Here is a 19,930-nt window from a genome sequence, read left to right as displayed (position 1 = left end):
GCGACTCAGAACATAGAAGATTGTGTAATGGTTCGTTCGTGTAATGGTTCGACTGAGTTTCCGTCTTTTTATACCTCCTCTTTCATGTAAGCTTTTCTTCCCCCCTTTCCTGTTGGCAAATGGGTGAGCCTGCCCTGTAGGTCGGCCCCCCTCACATTCCAGGGCACGGCTAGGGGCGGGGCCCGTTTGCCCAAGTCCTTGTAGGGACATCGCAGAGAGGGCTGCGCGGCCCACGTGACCCGCCCCCGCGCGGCCCCGGAGCGTCAGGCCCTGGCCGCCGGGCGGTCGTGCGCCTGCGCGCGGGGCTCCCGCCGGGTCTGCGTCGCTGTCTGTGAGGCTTTTGGGTAGGAGGTTTTATCTCGGCGTACTGCGCGGTGTTTTGGAGAGCTCCACCCCTTCCACATTGGAGCAAACCTTCGGAAGTCCCCAGGGCCCTCAGCTAAGCGGCCACTATCTTTTTGGCCCAGACGGATTTCGTGAGGTCACGAATGATGAAGACTTACTCCCTCTTCAAAAACGTTGTTTGGTATTTTTCCCACCAGAGCCCCGCTTAACAAGGAAAGACTGGATCTGACCAGGAAGGAAGACAGGCGACCAGCAAGAGCTAACGAAATCTTGCCCCTATCTCTCACTATGATGCAGACTTGTGGCTTGGTGAAAATAGGAATAAAAAGTTGGGGCTATTTTTTTCTCAGCTCTCCTTTCCTTGGACAGCTTCTAACAATTCATCTAGTTAAAGGAAAGCCCTCCCCAGTTCTGTCCTTTTCCGTACAAAGCCTGGTGAGGAAAACTATGGTGCTGGTCACCTCAGCTCTAGTGAGCTCAACTACGAAAGGAGTGAATTGGATCCGGCAACGCTCAGATCATCCCAGCACTAATAAGGCTCAGTTCCTAGTTTGGCTCATGTGGCAAGAAGAGTTCTGACGTTTGGGGTGGCCCTATTGTCCTTTCCTCTCACTTGAATCACCCTGCTGAAAAGGAAGGTAAAAGCTGCTGAATAATACATTCTAAATATTAATAAACTATAGTTTCGAGGAGCCCAGGAGCATTTTATCTGTTAACCAAGAGCATATTCCAAAGTTAATATTGAGGTGAAATCACTGAAAAATAAATAACTGCCCTAATTCTGTAGTGTGAGTGATACAAAGATGATTAGTTTCCTCAACTGCCTTGATAATAAGAATCACTTGGGGTGCTGGTTAAAAATACAAAGTACTGGTGCCTTATCTCCAATCTAATGATTCCGAATCTTCTAGAGCAAGTCCTAGGAAGCCATCTATTTAACTGGGGTCCTAAATTAATCTGATCACGTGGGGACGCAGAACTAGACAGCTTAGGGCCTAAGACTTACACAGTGACGGGGCCAACTCCAGACGGCTTAGTGGTGGGGGACTGCAGTTTGGTTTTGGAGTTTGGCTTGGGCAGCAGTGTGAGCACCCTGCAGTGTACTCACATCTCCACCGAGTGGTGGCCTGCCACCACTGAGCTGGAGCCTTGCAACTACTGTCCTATTCTTTAATCCACAGTGAAATGGGTAGTTCAGTCTTCTCAGCTCAAAAGGAAGCAGCAGCATTCTTTTGCTTCTATACTGTCAGATAATTGCCCTTCTTTGTCTTCTTTCTTTCCACTCAATCAGTCAACAGGTATTACGCAGCAAATTCATTTCCAAGCAGTGTGGTGGTTATCGTGGTTTATGCTATTTGAACTAGGACAGAGTTGCTACCTCTGGGATCGAGGGAGAGGGAGTAGAAAGGGTTGCAAAGGCACAGGGAGTATCAGGGAACAGCTGTAAAACAGATCATTGCAGTACAATTAGGTAAGGCCTTTAGAAGGAACACAGAGAAGGAAATAAACCCGCCTGGGGATTTGTGGAAGGTGGCCCTAGAGGACTATTAAAGAGCTGATTCTAAAAGTCAGTGAAGAAGGGCACCTGGCTGGCTCAGTCTCCAGAGCATGTGACTCTTGGTCTGGGGTTATGAGTTCCAACCCCACATTGGGCATAGAGCTTACTTTTAAAAATAAATAAATAAATAAAAGAATTAAAAATTAAAATTAAAAGTTAAAAAAAATTTCAGTGGGAAAGGAGAAGAGAGATTCCAAGTAAATGGAGGAGCATGCTTGATTATCTGAAGGTGATCAGAGGAACTGGCTGATTGAAGATGAACAGGAATTGTGTGGTCAGTGTTCATTCATTCATTTATTTATTCCATAAGTAACTCTGGGTATACAAAGGTTAGCAAGCCAGTGTGGAAAATAAAAATCTTGATAAAATGTTTTTCAATTTTCCATCTAATGTATTGATAATCTAGTTTTAATTATTGGACCCACTGCCAAAGACCTATGACTCCATGATATCTCTGTCCTTCTGAGCCACATAGGAGATCTTTGCCCTTAGGTAACAATTTCCTTTTTACCTTGTAACTAGAAGTTTAGAGACTTGGGTTCTGCTTCATTTCCTTCCTTTAGCCTACTGGGTAACACTGAGGGCAGGTCCCTCAGCTGATCTGAGCCCCAATTTTCTGATTTGTAAAATGGGGATAACATCTGTCCTGCCTACTTTATAGAGTTTTGTGATTAAATGAGATAGTTATGTGAAAAGTCTTATTAAGTACAGACCAGTGGCTTTCAAACTTTTGACTGAAACTCACTGTAAGAAATTTATATCACTGGGCACCTGGGTGTCTCAGTGATTATTGGCTCAGGTCATGATCTCAGGGTGCTGGGATCGAGCCCCACATCGGGTTCCCTGCTAAGCGGGGAGCCTGCTTCTCCCTCTCCCTCTGCCACTCCCCCTGCTTGTGCTCTCTCGTGCGCTCTCTCTCTCTCAAATAAATAAATAAAATCTTTAAAAAAATAGATTTATATCACTAAGCAATACTTGAGTACCTATGATATTTTCTAAGTTTTTATTCTATTTCAATTTTATGTCATTTAACTTTTTTAAATGCTCCGTAGGACTCACTACATGTGAATTTATGATCCACTAATGCAGAGGTCCTTAACCAGGTGTAAATTGTTTCCCCGAGGAAATATTTGGCAATGTCTGGAGACTTTTTTTTTTTTTAAGATTTTATTTATTTGACAGAGAGAGACACAGCGAGAGAGGGAACACAAGCAGGGGGAGTGGGAGAGGGAGAAGAAGGCTTCCCGATGAGCAGGGAGCCCGATGCGGGGCTCGATCCCAGCACCCTGGGATCATGACCTGAGCCGAAGGCAGACACTTAATGACTGAGCCACCCAGGTGCCCCTGGAGACATTTTTTATTTTCACAGCCAGGGAGCTGCTACTGGCATCTTGTGCGTAGAGGCCAGGAATACTGCTAAACATTCCACAATGTACAGGATAGCCCCCTACAGCAGAGCATTATTTGGCCCAGAATGTCAGTTGTGCTGAGGTTGAGAAAACCTTGCATTAATGTTTCAGGAGCTCAGAGTATATAGTATTTGATTCTCGTGGGGTACTATAATTCTTAGAAAGACACTATTGCTCTTGCCGCAAGGTGAGGCTTTTTTGCGAGACCAGAGAAATCCAAAGGGAGAAAGAAAAGGAGCTCACGTTAGTACATACCTATTATGTGCTAGGTATTCTGCCTAAGCATTTTTATCATTTAGTACTTTTTTTTTTTTTTAGATTTTATTTATTTATCTGACACAGAGAGAGCACAAGAGAGACACAGAGCAAGCACAAGCAGAGGGAACGACAAGCAGGGGAGAAGCAGACTCCCCACTGAGCAGGGAGCCCGATGTGGGGCTCGATCCCAGGACCCTGGAATCATGACCTGAACTGAAGGCAGACGCTTAACCAACTGAGCCACCCCGGTGCCCCATCATTTAGTTCTTACAACAACCATGTGAGGTAGGTATTATTACCTCCGTTTCACAGATGAGAAAACTAAGCTCAAATACTTCAGTGATTTGCCAGTGTTACCCAAAGGGTAATAAGAGAACCAGGATTATAACTCATGTCTCTGTGCTTGTCTGGGGGTAGGACAGAAGGGAGGACCGGGGTCAGTATTTCTTATTCATGTATCCCTAACTTGTAGGATAGTACCTAATTATCCATGAGTGCCAGTAAATATTTGGTAATTGGTTATTTGTTCAAATGCATGTAACTGGTAAATGGCCTAACCCAAAGCCCACATTTTATTTTACAATTCTGTGCTCTCTTTGGTTCAAGAAGGGAAACTCTACCCAAACAACAGGAAGCATGGCTGAATTAACCTTTGGTATTTACTGCCGAAGTTGGTAATTTCCTAGTGATCACTTACAATTTTTATTGCATGTAAGAAATTTTTGAATGGTGAGAGACATGGCTTACATTCTGGTTTTGCCTACATAAATGGAATTCTAATCCTTTCTACACAAACTAATATGTAGCAAATTAGCATTAATCCAGGAAAACAGTAGGAGGAGCTCCTTTCTTTTAAATGAAGTTAAGGTCTTTAAATTAATCTGTATGGAAATTAGCTTTAAAGCTCCAAAACTACAAATAAGTGTATTAAGAGGGTTTAGAAATTTCTACATAAAGAATTCCTTTAGGGGCGCCTGGGTGGCTCAGTTGGTTAAGCGACTGCCTTCGGCTCAGGTCATGATCCTGGAGTCCCTGGATCGAGTCCCGCGTCGGGCTCCCTGCTTGGCGGGGAGTCTGCTTCTCCCTCTGACCCTCCCCCCTCTCATGTGCTCTCTCTCTCTCATTCTCTCGGTCTCAAATAAATAAATAAATAAATAAATAAATAAAAGAATTCCTTTAAAAAATAATTACAATTACTTTAAAATTCAGGAATGATATACAAGATGAAATAATGTGGAATTGAATTAAGAATATTTAGTGGGTGGGGTCCCTGGGTGGCTCAGTCAGTTAAGCAACTGACTCTTGGTTTAGGCTCAGGTCATGATCTCCGGGTCCTGGGATTGAGCCCCATGTCCGACCCCAAGATCAGCTGGGAGCTTGCTCAAGAATTCTCTCTACCTGTCTCCCTTTGCTCCTTCTCCTGCTTGCAAGCTCTCTCTCTCTCAGATAAATAAATAAATCTTTTAAAAAAAAGGAATATTTGGGAGAAGTTATTACTTCCATACTAATAAATTTGAAAAAAAGATAAATGCTTAGGAAAATTAAAATACTAAACAGGATTCCAGAAAAGAATATGAATAAACCAAACCAAGAGAAGAAGTAAGAATTACCTAAAAAATAATTTACCTGACCCTGATAATTATTAAAGAAATGCTTCTCCAATGATTAAGACAAATATCAAGATCACAAACTGTTATTAAATATGTACCCTATGATACTACTAATAATTTGTTAATGAATGAATATAGTGACCAAATTACATTTGCTGAGTTAATCTTGTGAGGCAGATTTTTTATTAAATACTCCCAAATAAAACAAATACCTAAAGCAGAAATTATGGCTTAGGCTTACTTCAGTCAATTCTCTGGTTTTCTCATCTGGAAAAGGGCGTAATGATATCATCTACTTTAGTCATCCATTGTGTGCATTAGGTGAAATAGTCCATATAAACTTCTCAGAGAAATATCAACTTTAGTTGTGTTAAGGCACTGAAATTTGGAGTTTGTAGAGTAGTTATTCTGCCCTGACTAATATACCAATGCTTTGTCTACTCAACTGGAGGAAACATGCTGAATGGTCACAGTTTAATGACCAAAGACCTCAAGTGGGCCCTTGATGTTACCATGATGCTCCTGCAATCATAGATGTCAGTTTTATAATTTTTTTCTCCTAGCACCTCCAACACCTTTTCTCCCATCCTTGCTCTCAGTTGAGGACCTTATTTCTAAGTCATTGAGAAAAAACGGAGACTCCCACAAGCTGTCACCACCACATCTACCTACTGACCAGCATCTGTCCCCATATGTTGTCTTTTCCCTTTTCTTCTGTTAAATAGGGGAAGTACCCTCCTTGCTCCTGTGGAAACCAGTTCCTCCATTTGCTAATTTATGTTACTCCAATGATTCTACCTTGTCCTGCATCACCAAGTTTTCTCTCTCTTTCTCTCTTTTGGATTAGTCCCATCAATAGGTATGCAGTAATGTATCCTGTATGTAGCAGATAGAATCGTGGTTCCCCAAAGATGTCCATGTCCTAATCTCCAGAACCTGTGACTGTGTTAGGTTACATGGCAAAGGGGAATTAAAGTTGCAGATGAAATTAAGGTTACTAATGAGCTGACCTTAAAATAGGAAGATGTCAATGTGAGTGACATCATAGCTGGAAAAGAAAGAAAACAGATTCTCCCCTAGAGCCTTTAGAAGGGAACATAGTCTTGCTGACATCTTCATTTTAGCCCAGTGAGATCCAAATTGCAATTTTAATGATAGAACTGTAAGATAACTAAATTATGTTGTTTTAAACCATTAGATTTGTGGTAATTTGTTACAGCAGCAATAGGAAATTAATATATTACAAACAACAACAACAACAACAACAAACCCTCTTCCTGGTGTATTTTCCTCCTCCAGCTATTGTCCTGTTTCTTTGTTGCACTTTATAAAACTCCTTAAAAGAGTCACCTAGCTCCAATTCTCTCTTAAACCCTCTATAATAAGGCTTTTTTTACCCAGCCACTTCACTGACCATGTGCTTATCAAGGTCACCAAATGACCATGTCATCATGGCCAATTCTCAGTCTTCAAACAGATTTGACAACCTCACCTTTGAAACACTTTCTCTCTCCTTTCTAGGGTGTCTCACTCTCCTGGTTTTCCTGGTTCCTATGGCACATTCCTTATGGCTACTCTTCAGTTTCCTTTGCCAGTTCCTCCTAATTTCCTCAGTCCCTTGGAGTGGTTCAGGATTCAGTGTTTGTCTCTCCTCTCTTTTCTGTCAACACTCCTTCCCTAGCTGATCTCATCCATTTTCATGGCTTAAAATACTACTGAGACACTGATTATTCTCAAGTATGTATCTTGGCCAAGACCTCTGCTCTGGACTCCAGACTCATGATATAGTCACTTGACATCTCCACAAGGAGAAACCTTGGCATTTAAACCTTCAGACCCCCAAACTGATCTTCTGACCTTACCTGTAAAACCTGCTCTTCCTGACATTTTCTCCACATAGGTTAATGGCAATTTCATCCTTTAAGTTGCTCAGGCCAAAAAACTTGGACTCATCTTTGCCACCTCTTTTCCTGTCCTGACCCTCATCCAACCTTTCAGTCAAACCATCTCCAGGGTCTAGAACAGCAGTTAACCAAACCTATTGGTTAAGTCCTTCAAAACATATCAATCTGACTATGTCCCATCACCCCTACAGCTACTATCCTAATACAAGGTATCAGGCCTGGATTTTAGCCTTTTAACTGGTCTCCATACTTCCATGTTCCCCTAAATTCTAGTCCCACAGACACAGACTGATCCTTCTAAAAAGAGATTAGATCATATCATTGTTCTGCTCAACACTGTCCAATGGTGTCTCAACTCAGAGTGAAAGTCAAATGCCTGTAAGCCCCCAAAACATCAGACTGGGTGAACTTTCACCAATTGCTCAACCATATTGATCAGGCTGTTCCTTGAAGAAGGAATTTTTCCTGTCCTTTTGATTTCTTTCTTCTAATGTTTTCATTGCTTTCTCCCTCAGCTCTCTTGAGTCTTCACTTAATTATCATCATCTCAGTAATGCCTTCTCTGCTCATGTAAGATTTCATCATTCATCTTCCACCTCCAGCATTCTCTTCTCTTACTTTATTTTTTCCACTGCATTTATTATCTCTGACATACAATATACTTTTTTTGCTTACTGCTTATTTTTCATACTAAATTCTATGAAGACAAGGTTTGGGGGATTGTTTTGTTTACTGAAGTATCCCCAAGGCCCAGGACATTAATTAGCACATTACAGGCACACACTAAATAAAAATACATATTGAATGAATGAAGAACTGGAAGGTAGGGTATGAGGGGGAAATGGCAAAAATATGAGGACTAAGAGGGGCAGAGCAAGATGGTGGAGGAGTAGAAGACCTGGATTTCATCTGGTCTCAGGAATTCAGCTGGATAGGGATCAAACCATTCTGAACACCTACAAACTCAACAGGAGATCGAAGAAAAGAATAGCAACAACTCTCTGAACAGAAAAGCGACCACTTTCTGGAAGGTAGGACGTGCGGAGAAGTGAATCCAAGGCGATATTCAGGAGGATAGATGGCGGGGGAGGGGACCTCCGTCGGCCGCTTCTGGCAAGTGATAGAGTTGCGGAGCACAAAGTTGGAACTTTTAGAAGTCGGCTCTGCTGAGGGACGTCGCTCCGGTGGCTAAGCGGGGGGTGGAACCCTCATGGGACAGTGTGGTCTCAGGACCCTCGGGGTCACAGAAAGACCGGGGGTGCCTGAGTGCAGCAGAGCTCCCAGGTATCCGAGTGGGGAAGCCGGCTGCAGAGATGGAGCCAAGGTGCGGGCTCTCAGCTCGGGGTTGCCATAAACCATGATCCGCGGCACAGTCGGGCCACTGCTTCTCCAGCAGGGACCCAACAAGCAGGAGATCCGGGGAGACTCACCTTCCTTCCCTGGCAGGAGCGGTGTGGGAGTGCACCACAGGGATCTGCTGGGTTTGGAGACTCCACACGAGGTTCTGTTCCAGAGATAGAAACCCTCGGTCACAGGCCGGGTGAGCACAGAGTGTGGCCGGAGACTGGGGAGACAGGAGTGACTGACTGTTTTTCTCTGGGGGCACACTGAGGAGTGGGGCCCCAAGTTCTCGATTCCTCTGGCTCTTCCGGGGTGGAGATTGGGAGGCCGACATTTTCACTCTCAGCCTCCAAAGCTGTACGGAAAGCTTGCCGGGAACAAAAGCTCCCAAGAGCAAACCCAAGCAGATTACCTAGCCTGGACCAGGCAAGGGCAGGGCAATTCCGCCTACGGCAAAGACATTTGGGAACCACAGCAACAGGCCCCTCCCCCAAAAGATCAGCAAGAACTGCCAGCCAAGACCAAGTTTACCGATCAATGAGAATGGCAGAACTCCAGCGCTAGGGGAATAATGCACATAGAATCCATGGCTTTTTTACCATGATTCTTTAGTATTTCAAGTTAATTTTATTTTTAAATTTTTCTTTTTCCCTTTTTCAACCAACATCTTATCAATCCCTTTTTTAAAAAACATTTTTATTTTTCATTTTTAGAGTCATATTCTATCCCTTCATAGTAGTTACCCTTATTTTTAGCATATATATATAAGTTGTTCTCTCTTTAAAATTTTGAGATAGTTTCTTCTAACAGATCAAAATATACCCTAAATCTCTAGTGTATGGTTTTGTTCTACTCTCCTGCCCGATCACATTCTCTCCCCTTTTTTTTCATTTTTTTTTAAATCCTCTTTTCTTTTTTCAAACAACTTCTTATCAATTCTTTTTATAAAAATTTTTTATAATTTTCATCTTTACAGTCATATTCCATCCCTTCATCATATCAACCCTTATTTTTGTACACATATAAGTTTTTCTTTCCTTAAAATTTTGGGAGGCACTATCTTCTAACAGACCAAAATACACCCAAAATCTAGTGTGTGGCACTGACCTATGTACCAGCCAGATCATATTTGATCATATTCTGTTTTTTTTGTTTTGTTTTGTTCTGTTTGTTTGTTTGTTTTCTTTCTAGTTTTTATTTTTTTCTTTTTTTGCTTTTTCTCTTTTCTTTCTTTCCCTTTCTTTTTCCCCAGCTTCAGGTCTTTTCTGATTTGTTTAGAGTATATTTTCTGGGAACGTTGTTATCCTGTTAGCATTTTGTTCTCTCATTCATCTATTCTCCTCTGGATGAAATGACAAGATGGAAAAAATCACCTCAACAAAAAGAACAAGAGGTAGTACCGACTGCCAGGGACCTACTGAATAAGGACATTAGTACGATGTCAGATCTAGACTTCAGAATCATCACTTTAGAGATACTAGCTGGGCTTGAAAAAAGCATAGAAGTTATTAGAGAAACCCTTTCTGGAGAAATAAAAGAACTAAGACCTAACCAAGTCTAAATCAAAAAGGCTATTAATGAGGTGCAATTAAAAATGGGGGTGCTAACTGCTAGGATAATTGAGGCAGAACAGAGAATCAGTGATATAGTAGACCAAATGTTGGAAAATAAAGAAGCTGAGAAGAAGAGAGATAAACAACTACTGGATCACGAGGGCAGAATTCAACAGATAAGCGATACCATAAGACGACACAACATTAGAATAATTGGGATCCCACAAGAAGAAGAAAGAGAGAGAGGGGCAGAAGGTATATTGGAGCAAATTATAGCAGAGAACTTTCCTAATTAGGGGAAGGAAACAGCCATCAAAATCCAGGAGGCACAGAGAACCCCTCTCAAAATCAATAAAAATAGGTCAACACCCCGACATCTAATGGGAAAACTTATGAGTGTCAGAGACAAAGAGAAAATCCTGAAAGCAGCTCGGGAGAAGAGATATGTAACCTACAATGGTAGAAACATTAGATTGGCAACAGACCTATCCACAGAGACCTGGCAGGCCAGAAGGGACTGGCAGGATATATTCAGAGCACTAAATGAGAAAAATATGCAGCCAAGAATACTCTATCCAGCTAGGCTGTCATTGAAAATAGAAGGAGAGATAAAAAGCTTCCAGGACAAACAAAAACTAAAGGAATTTGCAAACACGAAACCAGCCCTACAAGAAATCTTGAAAGGGGTCCTCTAAGCAAAGAGAGAGCCTAAAAGCACCATAGACCAGAAAGGAACACAGACAATATACAGTAACAGTCACCTTATAGGCAATACAATGGCACTAAATTCCTATCTTTCAATAGTTACCCTGAATGTAAATGGGCTAAATGCCCCAATCAAAAGACACAGGCTATCAGATTGGATTAAAAAACAAGACCTATCAATATGCTGTCTGCAAGAGACACATTTTAGACCCAAAGACACCCCCAGATTGTAAGTAAGGGGGTGGAAAACCATTTACCATGCTAATGGACACCAAAAGAAAGCTGGTGTGGCAATCCTTATATCAGACAGATGAGATTTTAAACCACAGACTGTAATAAGAGATGAGGAAGGACACTATATCATATTTAAAGGGTCTATCCAACAAGAAGATCTAACAATTGTAAATATCTATGCCCCTAACATGGGAGCAGCCAATTATATAAGGCAATTAATAACAAAAACAAAGAAACACATTGACAACAATACAGTAATAGTGGGGGACTTTAACACCCCCCTCACTGAAATGGACAGATCGTCTAAGCAAAAGATCAACAAGGAAATAAAGACTTTAAATGACACACTAGACCAAATGGACTTCACAGACATATTCAGAACATTCCATCCCAAAGCAACGGAATACACATTCTTCTCTAGTGCCCATGGAACATTCTTCAGAACCGATCACATCCTAGGTCATAAATCAGGTCTCAACCGGTACCAAAAGATTGGGATCATTCCCTGCCTATTTTCAGACCACAATGCTTTGAAACTAGAACTCAATCACAAGAGAAAAGTCAGAAAGAACTCAAATACATGGAAGCTAAAGAGCATCCTACTAAAGAATGAATGGGTCAACCAGGAAATTAAAGAAGAATTTAAAAAATTCATGGAAACCAATGAAAATGAAAACACAACTGTTCAAAATCTTTGGGATGCAGCAAAAGCAGTCCTAAGAGGCAAGTATATAGCAATACAAGCCTTTCTCAAGAAACAAGAAAGGTCTCAAGTATACAACCTAACCCTACACCTAAAGGAGCTGGAGAAAGAACAGCAAATAAAGCCTAAACCCATCAGGAGAAGAGAAATCATAAAGATCAGAGCAGAAATCCATGAAATAGGAACCAAAAGAACAGTAGAACAGATCAACGAAACTAGGAGTTGGTTCTTTGAAAGAATTAACAAGATTGATAAACCCCTGGCCAGACTTATCAAAAAGAAAAGAGAAAAGACCCAAATCAACAAAATCATGAATGAAAGAGGAGAGATCACAACCAACACCAAAGAAATACAATCATAAGAACATATTATGAGCAACTCTATGCCAGCAAATTAGATAACCTGGAAGAAATGGATACATTCCTAGAGATGTATCAACTACCAAAACTGAACCAGGAAGAAATAGAAAACCTGAACAGACCTATAACCACTAAGGAAATTGAAGCAGTCATCAAAAATCTCCCAACAAACAAAAGCCCAGGGCCAGATGGCTTCCCAGGGGAATTCTACCAAACATTTCAAGAAGAATTACTACCTATTCTCCTGAAACTGTTCCAAAAAATAGAAATGGAAGGAAAACTTCCAAACTCGTTTTATGAGGCGACCATTACCTTGGTCCCCAAACCAGACAAAGACCCCATCAAAAAGGAGAATTACAGACCAATATCCTTGATGAACATGGATGCAAAAATTCTCACCAAAATACTAGCCAATAGGATCCAACAGTACATTAAAAGGATTATTCACCACGACCAAGTGGGATTTATTCCTGGGCTGCAAGGTTGGTTCAACATCCGCAAATCAATCAATATGATACAATACATTAACAAAAGAAAGAACAAGAATCATATGATCCTCTCAATAAATGCAGAAAAAGCTTTTGACAAAGTACAGCATCCTTTCTTTTTTTTTTTTTTTAAGATTTTATTTATTTATTTGAGAGAGAGAGAATGAGAGACAGAGAGCACGAGAGGGAAGAGGGTCAGAGGGAGAAGCAGACCCCCTGCTGAGCAGGGAGCCCGATGCGGGACTCGATCCCGGGACTCCAGGATCATGACCTGAGCCGAAGGCAGTCGCTCAACCAACTGAGCCACCCAGGCGCCCAACAGCATCCTTTCTTGATCAAAACTCTTCAGAGTATAGGGATCGAGGGTACATACCTCAATATCATAAAAGCCATCTATGAAAAACCTACAGCGAATATCATTCTCAATGGGGAAAAACTGAGAGCTTTCCCCCTAAGGTCAGGAACGCAACAGGGATGTCCACTATCACCACTGCTATTCAACATAGTATTAGAAGTCCTAGCCACAGCAATTAGACAACAAAAAGAAATAAAAGGCATCCAAATCAGCAAAGAAGAAGTCAAACTCTCACTCTTTACAGATGATATGATACTTTATGTGGAAAACCCAAAAGACTCCACCCCAAAACAGCTAGAACTCATACAGGAATTCAGTAAAGTGGCAGGATATAAAATCAATGTACAGAAATCAGTGGCATTCCTATACACCAACAACAAGACAGAAGAAAGAGAAATTAAGGAGTCGATCCCATTTACAATTGCACCCAAAAACATAAGATACCTGGGAATAAATCTAACCAAAGAGGTAAAGGATCTGTACTCAGAAAACTATAAAATACTCATGAAAGAAATTGAGGAAGACACAAAGAAATGGAAAAACATTCCATGCTCATGGATTGGAAGAACAAATATTGTGAAGATGTCAATGCTACCTAGAGCAATCTACACATTCAATGCAATCCCCATCTCAATATGATCAACTTTTTTCAAAGAAATGGAACAAATAATGCTGAAATTTGTATGGAACCAGAAAAGACCCCGAATAGCCAGAGGAATGTTGAAAAAGAAAAGCAAAGCTGGCGGCATCACAATTCTGGACTTCCAGCTCTATTACAAAGCTGTCATCATCAAGACAGTATGGTACTGGCATAAAAACAGACACATAGATCAATGGAACAGAATAGAGAGCCCAGAAATGGACCCTCAACTCTATGGTCAACTAATCTTTGACAAAGCAGGAAAGAATGTCCAAGGGGAAAAGACAGTCTCTTCAACAAATGGTGTTGGGAAAATTGGACAGCCACATGCAGAAAAATGAAACTGGACCATTTCCTTACACCACACACAACAATAGACTCAAAATGGTTGAAAGACCTAAATGTGAGATAGGAATCCATCAAAATCCATAAGGAGAACACAGGCAGCAACCTCTTCAGCCTCAGCTGCAGTGACTTCTTCCTAGAGACATTGCCAAAGGCAAGGGAAGCAAGGGCAAAAATGAACTATTGGGACTTCATCAAGATAAAAAGCTTTTGCACAGTAAAAGAAACAGCTAACAAAACCAAAAGACAACCGACAGAATGGGAAAAGATATTTGCAAATGACATATCAGATAAAGGGCTAGTATCCAAAATCTATAACGAACTTATCAAACTCAACACCCAAAGAACAAATGATCCAATCAAGAAATGGGCAGAAGACATGAACAGACATTTTTCCAAAGAAGACATCCAAATGGCCAACAGACACATGAAAAAGTGCTCAACATCGCTCAGCATCAGGGAAATCCAAATCAAAACCTCAATGAGGGGTGCCTGGGTGGCTCAGTTGGTTAAGCAACTGCCTTCGGCTCAGGTCATGATCCTGGAGTCCCGGGATGGAGTCCCGCATCGGGCTCCCTGCTCAGCGGGGAGTCTGCTTCTCCCTCTGACCCTCCTCCCTCTCATGCTGTCTCTCTCTCATTCTCTCTCTCAAATAAATAAAATCTTTAAAAAACAAAACCTCAATGAGATACCACCTCACACCAGTCAGAATGGCTAAAATTAACAAGTCAGGAAACGACACATGTTGGCGGGGATGCGGAGAAAGGGGAACCCTCCTACACTGTTGGTGGGAATGCAAGCTGGTGCAGCCACTCTGGAAAACAGTATGGAGGTTCCTCAAAAAGTTGAAAATAGAGCTACCCTATGACCCAGCAATTACACTACTGGGTATTTACCCCAAAGATACAAATGTAGGGATCCAAAAGGGTACATGCACCCCGATGTTTATAGCAGCAATGTCCACAATAGCCAAACTGTGGAAAGAGCCAAGATGTCCATCGACAGATGAATGGATAAGATGTGGTATATATACAATGGAATATTATGCAGCCATCAAAAGGAATGAGATCTTGCCATTTGCCATGACGTGGATGGAACTGGAGGGTGTTACGCTGAGCGAAATAAGTCAATCAGAGAAAGACATGTATCATATGATCTCACTGATATGAGGAATTCTTAATCTCAGGAAACAAACTGAGGGTTGCTGGAGTGGGGGTTGGGGTGGGAGGGATGGGATGGCTGGGTGATAGACACTGGGGAGGGTATGTGCTATGGTGAGCGCTGTGAAGTGTGCAAGACTGTTGAATCACAAATCTGTACCTCTGAAACAAATAATACATTATATGTTAAGAAAAAAAAAGAAGAAGATAGCAGGAGGGGAAGAATGAAGGGTGGGGAATCAGAGGGGGAGACGAACCATGAGAGACGATGGACTCTGAAAAACAAACTGAGGGTTCTAGAGGGGAGGGGGTGGGAGAATGGGTTATGGGTATTAAAGAGGGCACGTTCTGCATGGAGCACTAGCAGGCCACACAGAAATCTGATAACATGCATCTGCTTGTGTTTCAACACAGGACTACTTTCAACACAGGGTATTATGCACAAACAATGAATCATGGAACACTACATCAAAAACTAATGATGTAATTTATGGTGATTAACATAACAATAAAAAATAGGAAAAAAATATGAGCACTAAGAGTAAGCAGAGACCATGTCCTGAATGACCTCTAAGCCATGTTTCTGAAGGTTAGTGAGATACCACTAATCTGTCTTACTTATGGAATTAATATGATCAGATTTGTATTTTTTTTAAATCACTCTGATAATACTGTAGAGGATTAATGATTGTATTAATAATTTGGAGTGGGAATATTTGCCCAAAATGTTGACTTATTTTTTTTGTTTTTCCCAGGAAAAGAGGCTCTATGGTCTCTTTGCAGACTTTCCAGCAGGGGTTAATTCCACAGAAATCAGTGCCTTGGGGCAGTATCTGTTTTGCCAGCCACCTGTAAGTATATTACAACTTTTTTTTTTTAAAGATTTTATTCATTTATTTGAGAGAGAATGAGATAGAGCATGAGAGGGGGGAGGGTCAGTGGGAGAAGCAGACTCCCTGCTGAGCAGGGAGCCCGATGCGGGACTCGATCCCGGGACTCCAGGATCATGACCTGAGCCGAAGGCAGTCGCTTAACCAACTGAGCCACCCAGGCGTCCAGTATATTACAACTTTTGATTCTGAGTTCTTCTTTCTCCTGGAGAAATAATGATAAATGAAAGTAATTTCTATGGGCAGTTTCTGTTTTGTATAACTTGTCAACATTTAACACCAAACACCTCCTTTTGCATTACCCCATGGAGTGCCGATTTAGTAAAGCATTAGAGCACTGGTCTGGCAGCACTGCCCAGTAGTCCCTGAAAGACCAAAAAACCCAAAGTTAAATTTGAAGGGGCTTTTCTTTTTTTTTTTTTAAGATTTTATTTTTTATTTGACAGAGAGAGAGATAGCGAGAGCGAACACAAGCAGAGGGAGTGGGAGAGGGAGAAGCAGGCTTCCCACTGAGCAGGGAGCCCGATGAGGGACTCGATCCCAGCACCCTGGGATCATGACCTGAGCCGAAGGCAGACGCTTAACGACTGAGCCACCCAGGCACCCCTGAAGGGGCTTTTCCAAGATCAGTATTCTTCAGTGTCTTATTGTGTGCTACACAGTTTATTACTTGCTTCAGGAAGTAGAAAGAGCCATGACAGGAAGGAATACATACTTCCCAAGGGTGCCGCCTTCTGTTTTTATTCCCGTGACCATGCACAGTGCCAGGCATGTCACATGTGCCCAATGAAACCTAAGTTAAAACAGTAAACCTTGTTCAAGAACTTTGAGGCCAAGGTAGTAGAAAACAATAAAGGAGACTTAGGAAGTGGTTGAATGATGAAAGTAGTCCTGTGTTGAAACACAAGCAGATGCATGTTATCAGATTTCTGTGTGGCCTGCTAGGTCCGGAATGTAAGTTTTCTTGGTACAGAAGGCAGTTGTGGTGGCCGGATTAACCACAGACAGGTTAGATCTTGTTTGGATACATAAGCCCATAAAAATTTTTGCTCAAGATGGGAGAACAATGAATAAAATCTTGTATGTTAGTCTATTAATTCTTGTAGTAATTTTGTCTGTTTAAAGTCTTTTCATATAGAGTGCATCAGATGTTTGTTAAAATAATGTGTATAACAGTTACATGAAATTTATTTCATGTAAGTATACAAGAATAACTGTGTGTGTGTATGTGTGTGTACTAACATTAGCACCCTTGCTTGATGTAAAGTGCTTTACATGACTTTAAAACATTACAAATATCACAAGGGAACAAAATTCCAGACTTCTGAAGCAGATAGTATTAGGTTTAAAAACAGAAAAATTGGCCAAGGAATGACAAATATTAATAGAAATAGATTGAAGACTATAGGGCTCAACACATGACTTCTCAAGTGTTATTACACCATTAAAATTGTGAAAGAAGTAACTATTTGTAATATGTAGTTGAAAAAGAGAATATTAAAACTGAGAAAAATAAACTTGGATTAAGCTCCCATAGCATAAACCACAATAAATAGCAGGTGAGTTCTAGTCAAGCATGAAGCATATTAAGTTGAATGAAATAGAATTGTGTAAGTATCTTAACTGGAAAGAAGAGTATTTGTTTTAAAAAATGGTTTGGGGCAACCGGGTGGCTCGGTTGGTTAAGCGTTTGACTCTTGATCTCAGCTCAGGTCTTGATCTCAGGGTCATGAGTTTGAGCCCCACATTGGACTCCACACTGGGCATGGAGCCTACTTAAAAAAAAAAAAGTTTAGCTAAAGTATTATTGGCATACAGTAAACCACACATATTTAAAATGTACACATGTCATAAGTTTTGACGTGTACATTTGTGAAATCTTCACCACACTCAAGATATTAACATATCCATCACCCCCAAAGTTTCTTCATGCCCATTTGTAAAGCCTCATTCCTAACTCCTCTCACTTCTTACCTCCCCCATCTTCGAGGCAATCACTCTCTGTTTTCTGTCACTATAGTTTGTGTAAATGTAAGTTTTTGACCGGTGAAAGTATTACTGATTATAAGATTGATGGTTCCACTTTTATAAAAGTCAAAATGTAATGAAAACAAGGAAAGAATAGAAATGGAAATGTTTTATGATAAATGTGACAGATAAAAGCTTAACATCCAGAATATTTCAAAAATTTAATAAAAAACGTGTTTTATTTTGACTTGTTTGATAGCAAGGAACAGAGACAAAGTCCAGTTAGCTCAAGAAAAAGGATACCTATGTTAGGGATATACATGACCTGCATCTAAACTGGAGAGTTGCTGAAAACAGAGGTAGCTTGGGGTACTTGACTCTTTGGTTTTCCTCTCATGGGCCAAATGATTGTTCTCTGATTAGGTCTCTACTTCTTTAAGCACATCGACTTAGTTTTCTCTCTACCAGCTGTCTTTCTCTGCTAACCCTAGTTTCTAGTCCCTCATAATTTCAACTTGTCATGGCTCCTCTGACTCCAGTATACACAAGGCAACTCTTTGTTCAGCCTTTTTCACTTTTGCTCCTTATATTAAGTGCATCGACACTCAACATTTCCAAATTCACATTCTCAAGAGAGGAATGTGATTGGCTTGGCTCACCTTTTTGGCCAGGCCATACACCCACAGGTGGTTGGCCAGGATATTCATCAGTTACCTTTGGGTCTGAAATGACCCATCACTGTGGGTCAGAGAGCAGGAATCACATGGTGCAAAACATCACCATGTACTGTGAACAGGACAGGCATTGAGTGTTTACCTGTCCAGTAAAGAGGATAGTCCTTAAGAGCCAGATAGAGGTGGATTCAAATCCCAGCTCCACTATTTATTAGCTGTGTGACTTTGGGTAACTTGCATAACCTGTCTGAACCTTAGTTTTCTCATTTATAACTTGGGGATAATAACTGCCTTGTATAATTTTTGTAAAAAATAAAATACGTGTAAAGCATGGAACAGTATCATGTAGTAGGTATCAATTAGTGGTAGCTATTTTATTTTGTTTATTATTATATTAACAGATTAATAATGATCTCAAGAAAAATAATCCATCTCCATGGTAAAGGTCAAAAGACAGCTCATACACAGACAAAAACCAAATAGTTAGCTAACAATGAAAAAATGTCCAGTTTTTACAATTTTTAAAATGCACTTAAAAATAGCTATGATATGGGGTGCCTGGGTGGCTCACATGGTTAAGCATCTGCCTTCGGCTCAGGTCATGATCCCAGGGTCCTGGGATTGAGCCTCGCATCGGGCTCCGTGCTTGGCGGGGAGCCTGCGTCTCCCTCTCCCTCTACTGTTCCCCCTGCTTGTGCTCTCTCACTCTCTCTGTCAAATAAATACATAAAATCTTTAAAAAAAAAATAGCTATGATACATTTCGCATCTGTTAAACTTGCTAATAAATTAAAATTATACATTGCAATATTGATGTGGCAATGAAGAAAGAGTATATTCATATTTGGTAGATGACTTGTAGATTAGCCTAATTATTCCAGATAGCAATCTCACAAAACATATCCCTTAATTCATAGTCCCTTTCTGGGGAAATACTTCCCAAGGAGGTAATTGAAAAGGAAAACCTCTATTTGTGCAAAATATTTATAGCTCTCTTTTTAATTCAAAAGCTTTCATCATTTTAGAATGGAAAGAGACCTAAGAGATTATTTTTCCTTTGGGCTGCACATTAGAGTCATTTAGGAGCTTTTAGAAACACTCATGTCCCATGCCCAGAGATTTTGAGGTAAACGTCCTGAAATATGGTCCGAGCTTGAGTGCAGTTTAGAAACTCCTTAGCTATTCTAATGTGCAACAAGGAAGGAGAACCACTCTTCCAGTCCCACACCATTAGGGGAACTGTGAAAAAAACAGAGCCAGAGGTTAAAAGGACCCTGAAAGGAGCACACATAGATATGATAAAAGAGCTGGGTTGAAAATGAAGATGTTTGTTCCTAATTCCTAACCCTGACTTCTAGTCTTTTTTTTTTTTTTTTTAAGATTTTATTTATTTAAGAAAGAGAGAGAGCACCAGCAGTGGGCAGGGGCAGAG

The 19,930-nt window shown here is 40.9% G+C and overlaps 1 protein-coding gene and 1 long non-coding RNA gene across 3 annotated transcripts in view; both read left to right on the top strand.

Annotated features, from left to right (window-relative positions):
* Positions 1–10: 10 nt before the first annotated feature.
* Positions 11–3,856, top strand: LOC129046191 (uncharacterized). Its single transcript, XR_008507040.2, has 2 exons — positions 11–983; positions 3,631–3,856. It is a non-coding gene; the product is annotated as an uncharacterized LOC129046191 (long non-coding RNA).
* Positions 3,857–15,414: 11,558 nt separating this feature from the next.
* MYOM1 (myomesin 1) overlaps positions 15,415–19,930 on the top strand; it is a 156,182-nt gene continuing 151,666 nt past the window's right edge. Inside the window, exons 1-2 of one of the 2 annotated variants that reach the window (XM_045886981.3) lie at positions 15,415–15,556; positions 15,723–15,818. The gene's annotated coding sequence lies outside the window, so the exon portion shown is untranslated. The remainder of the gene's footprint in view (positions 15,557–15,722; positions 15,819–19,930) is intronic. The other variant, XM_045886982.3, reaches the window with a different exon arrangement.

This window comes from Mirounga angustirostris, unplaced genomic scaffold, assembly GCF_029215605.1.
Source record: "Mirounga angustirostris isolate CCGP_5_RB_7025 unplaced genomic scaffold, mMirAng1.0.hap1 SCAF_14, whole genome shotgun sequence".
Classification (NCBI taxonomy): Eukaryota; Metazoa; Chordata; class Mammalia; order Carnivora; family Phocidae; genus Mirounga; species Mirounga angustirostris.
This window is presented reverse-complemented; position numbering and strand designations above follow the sequence as displayed.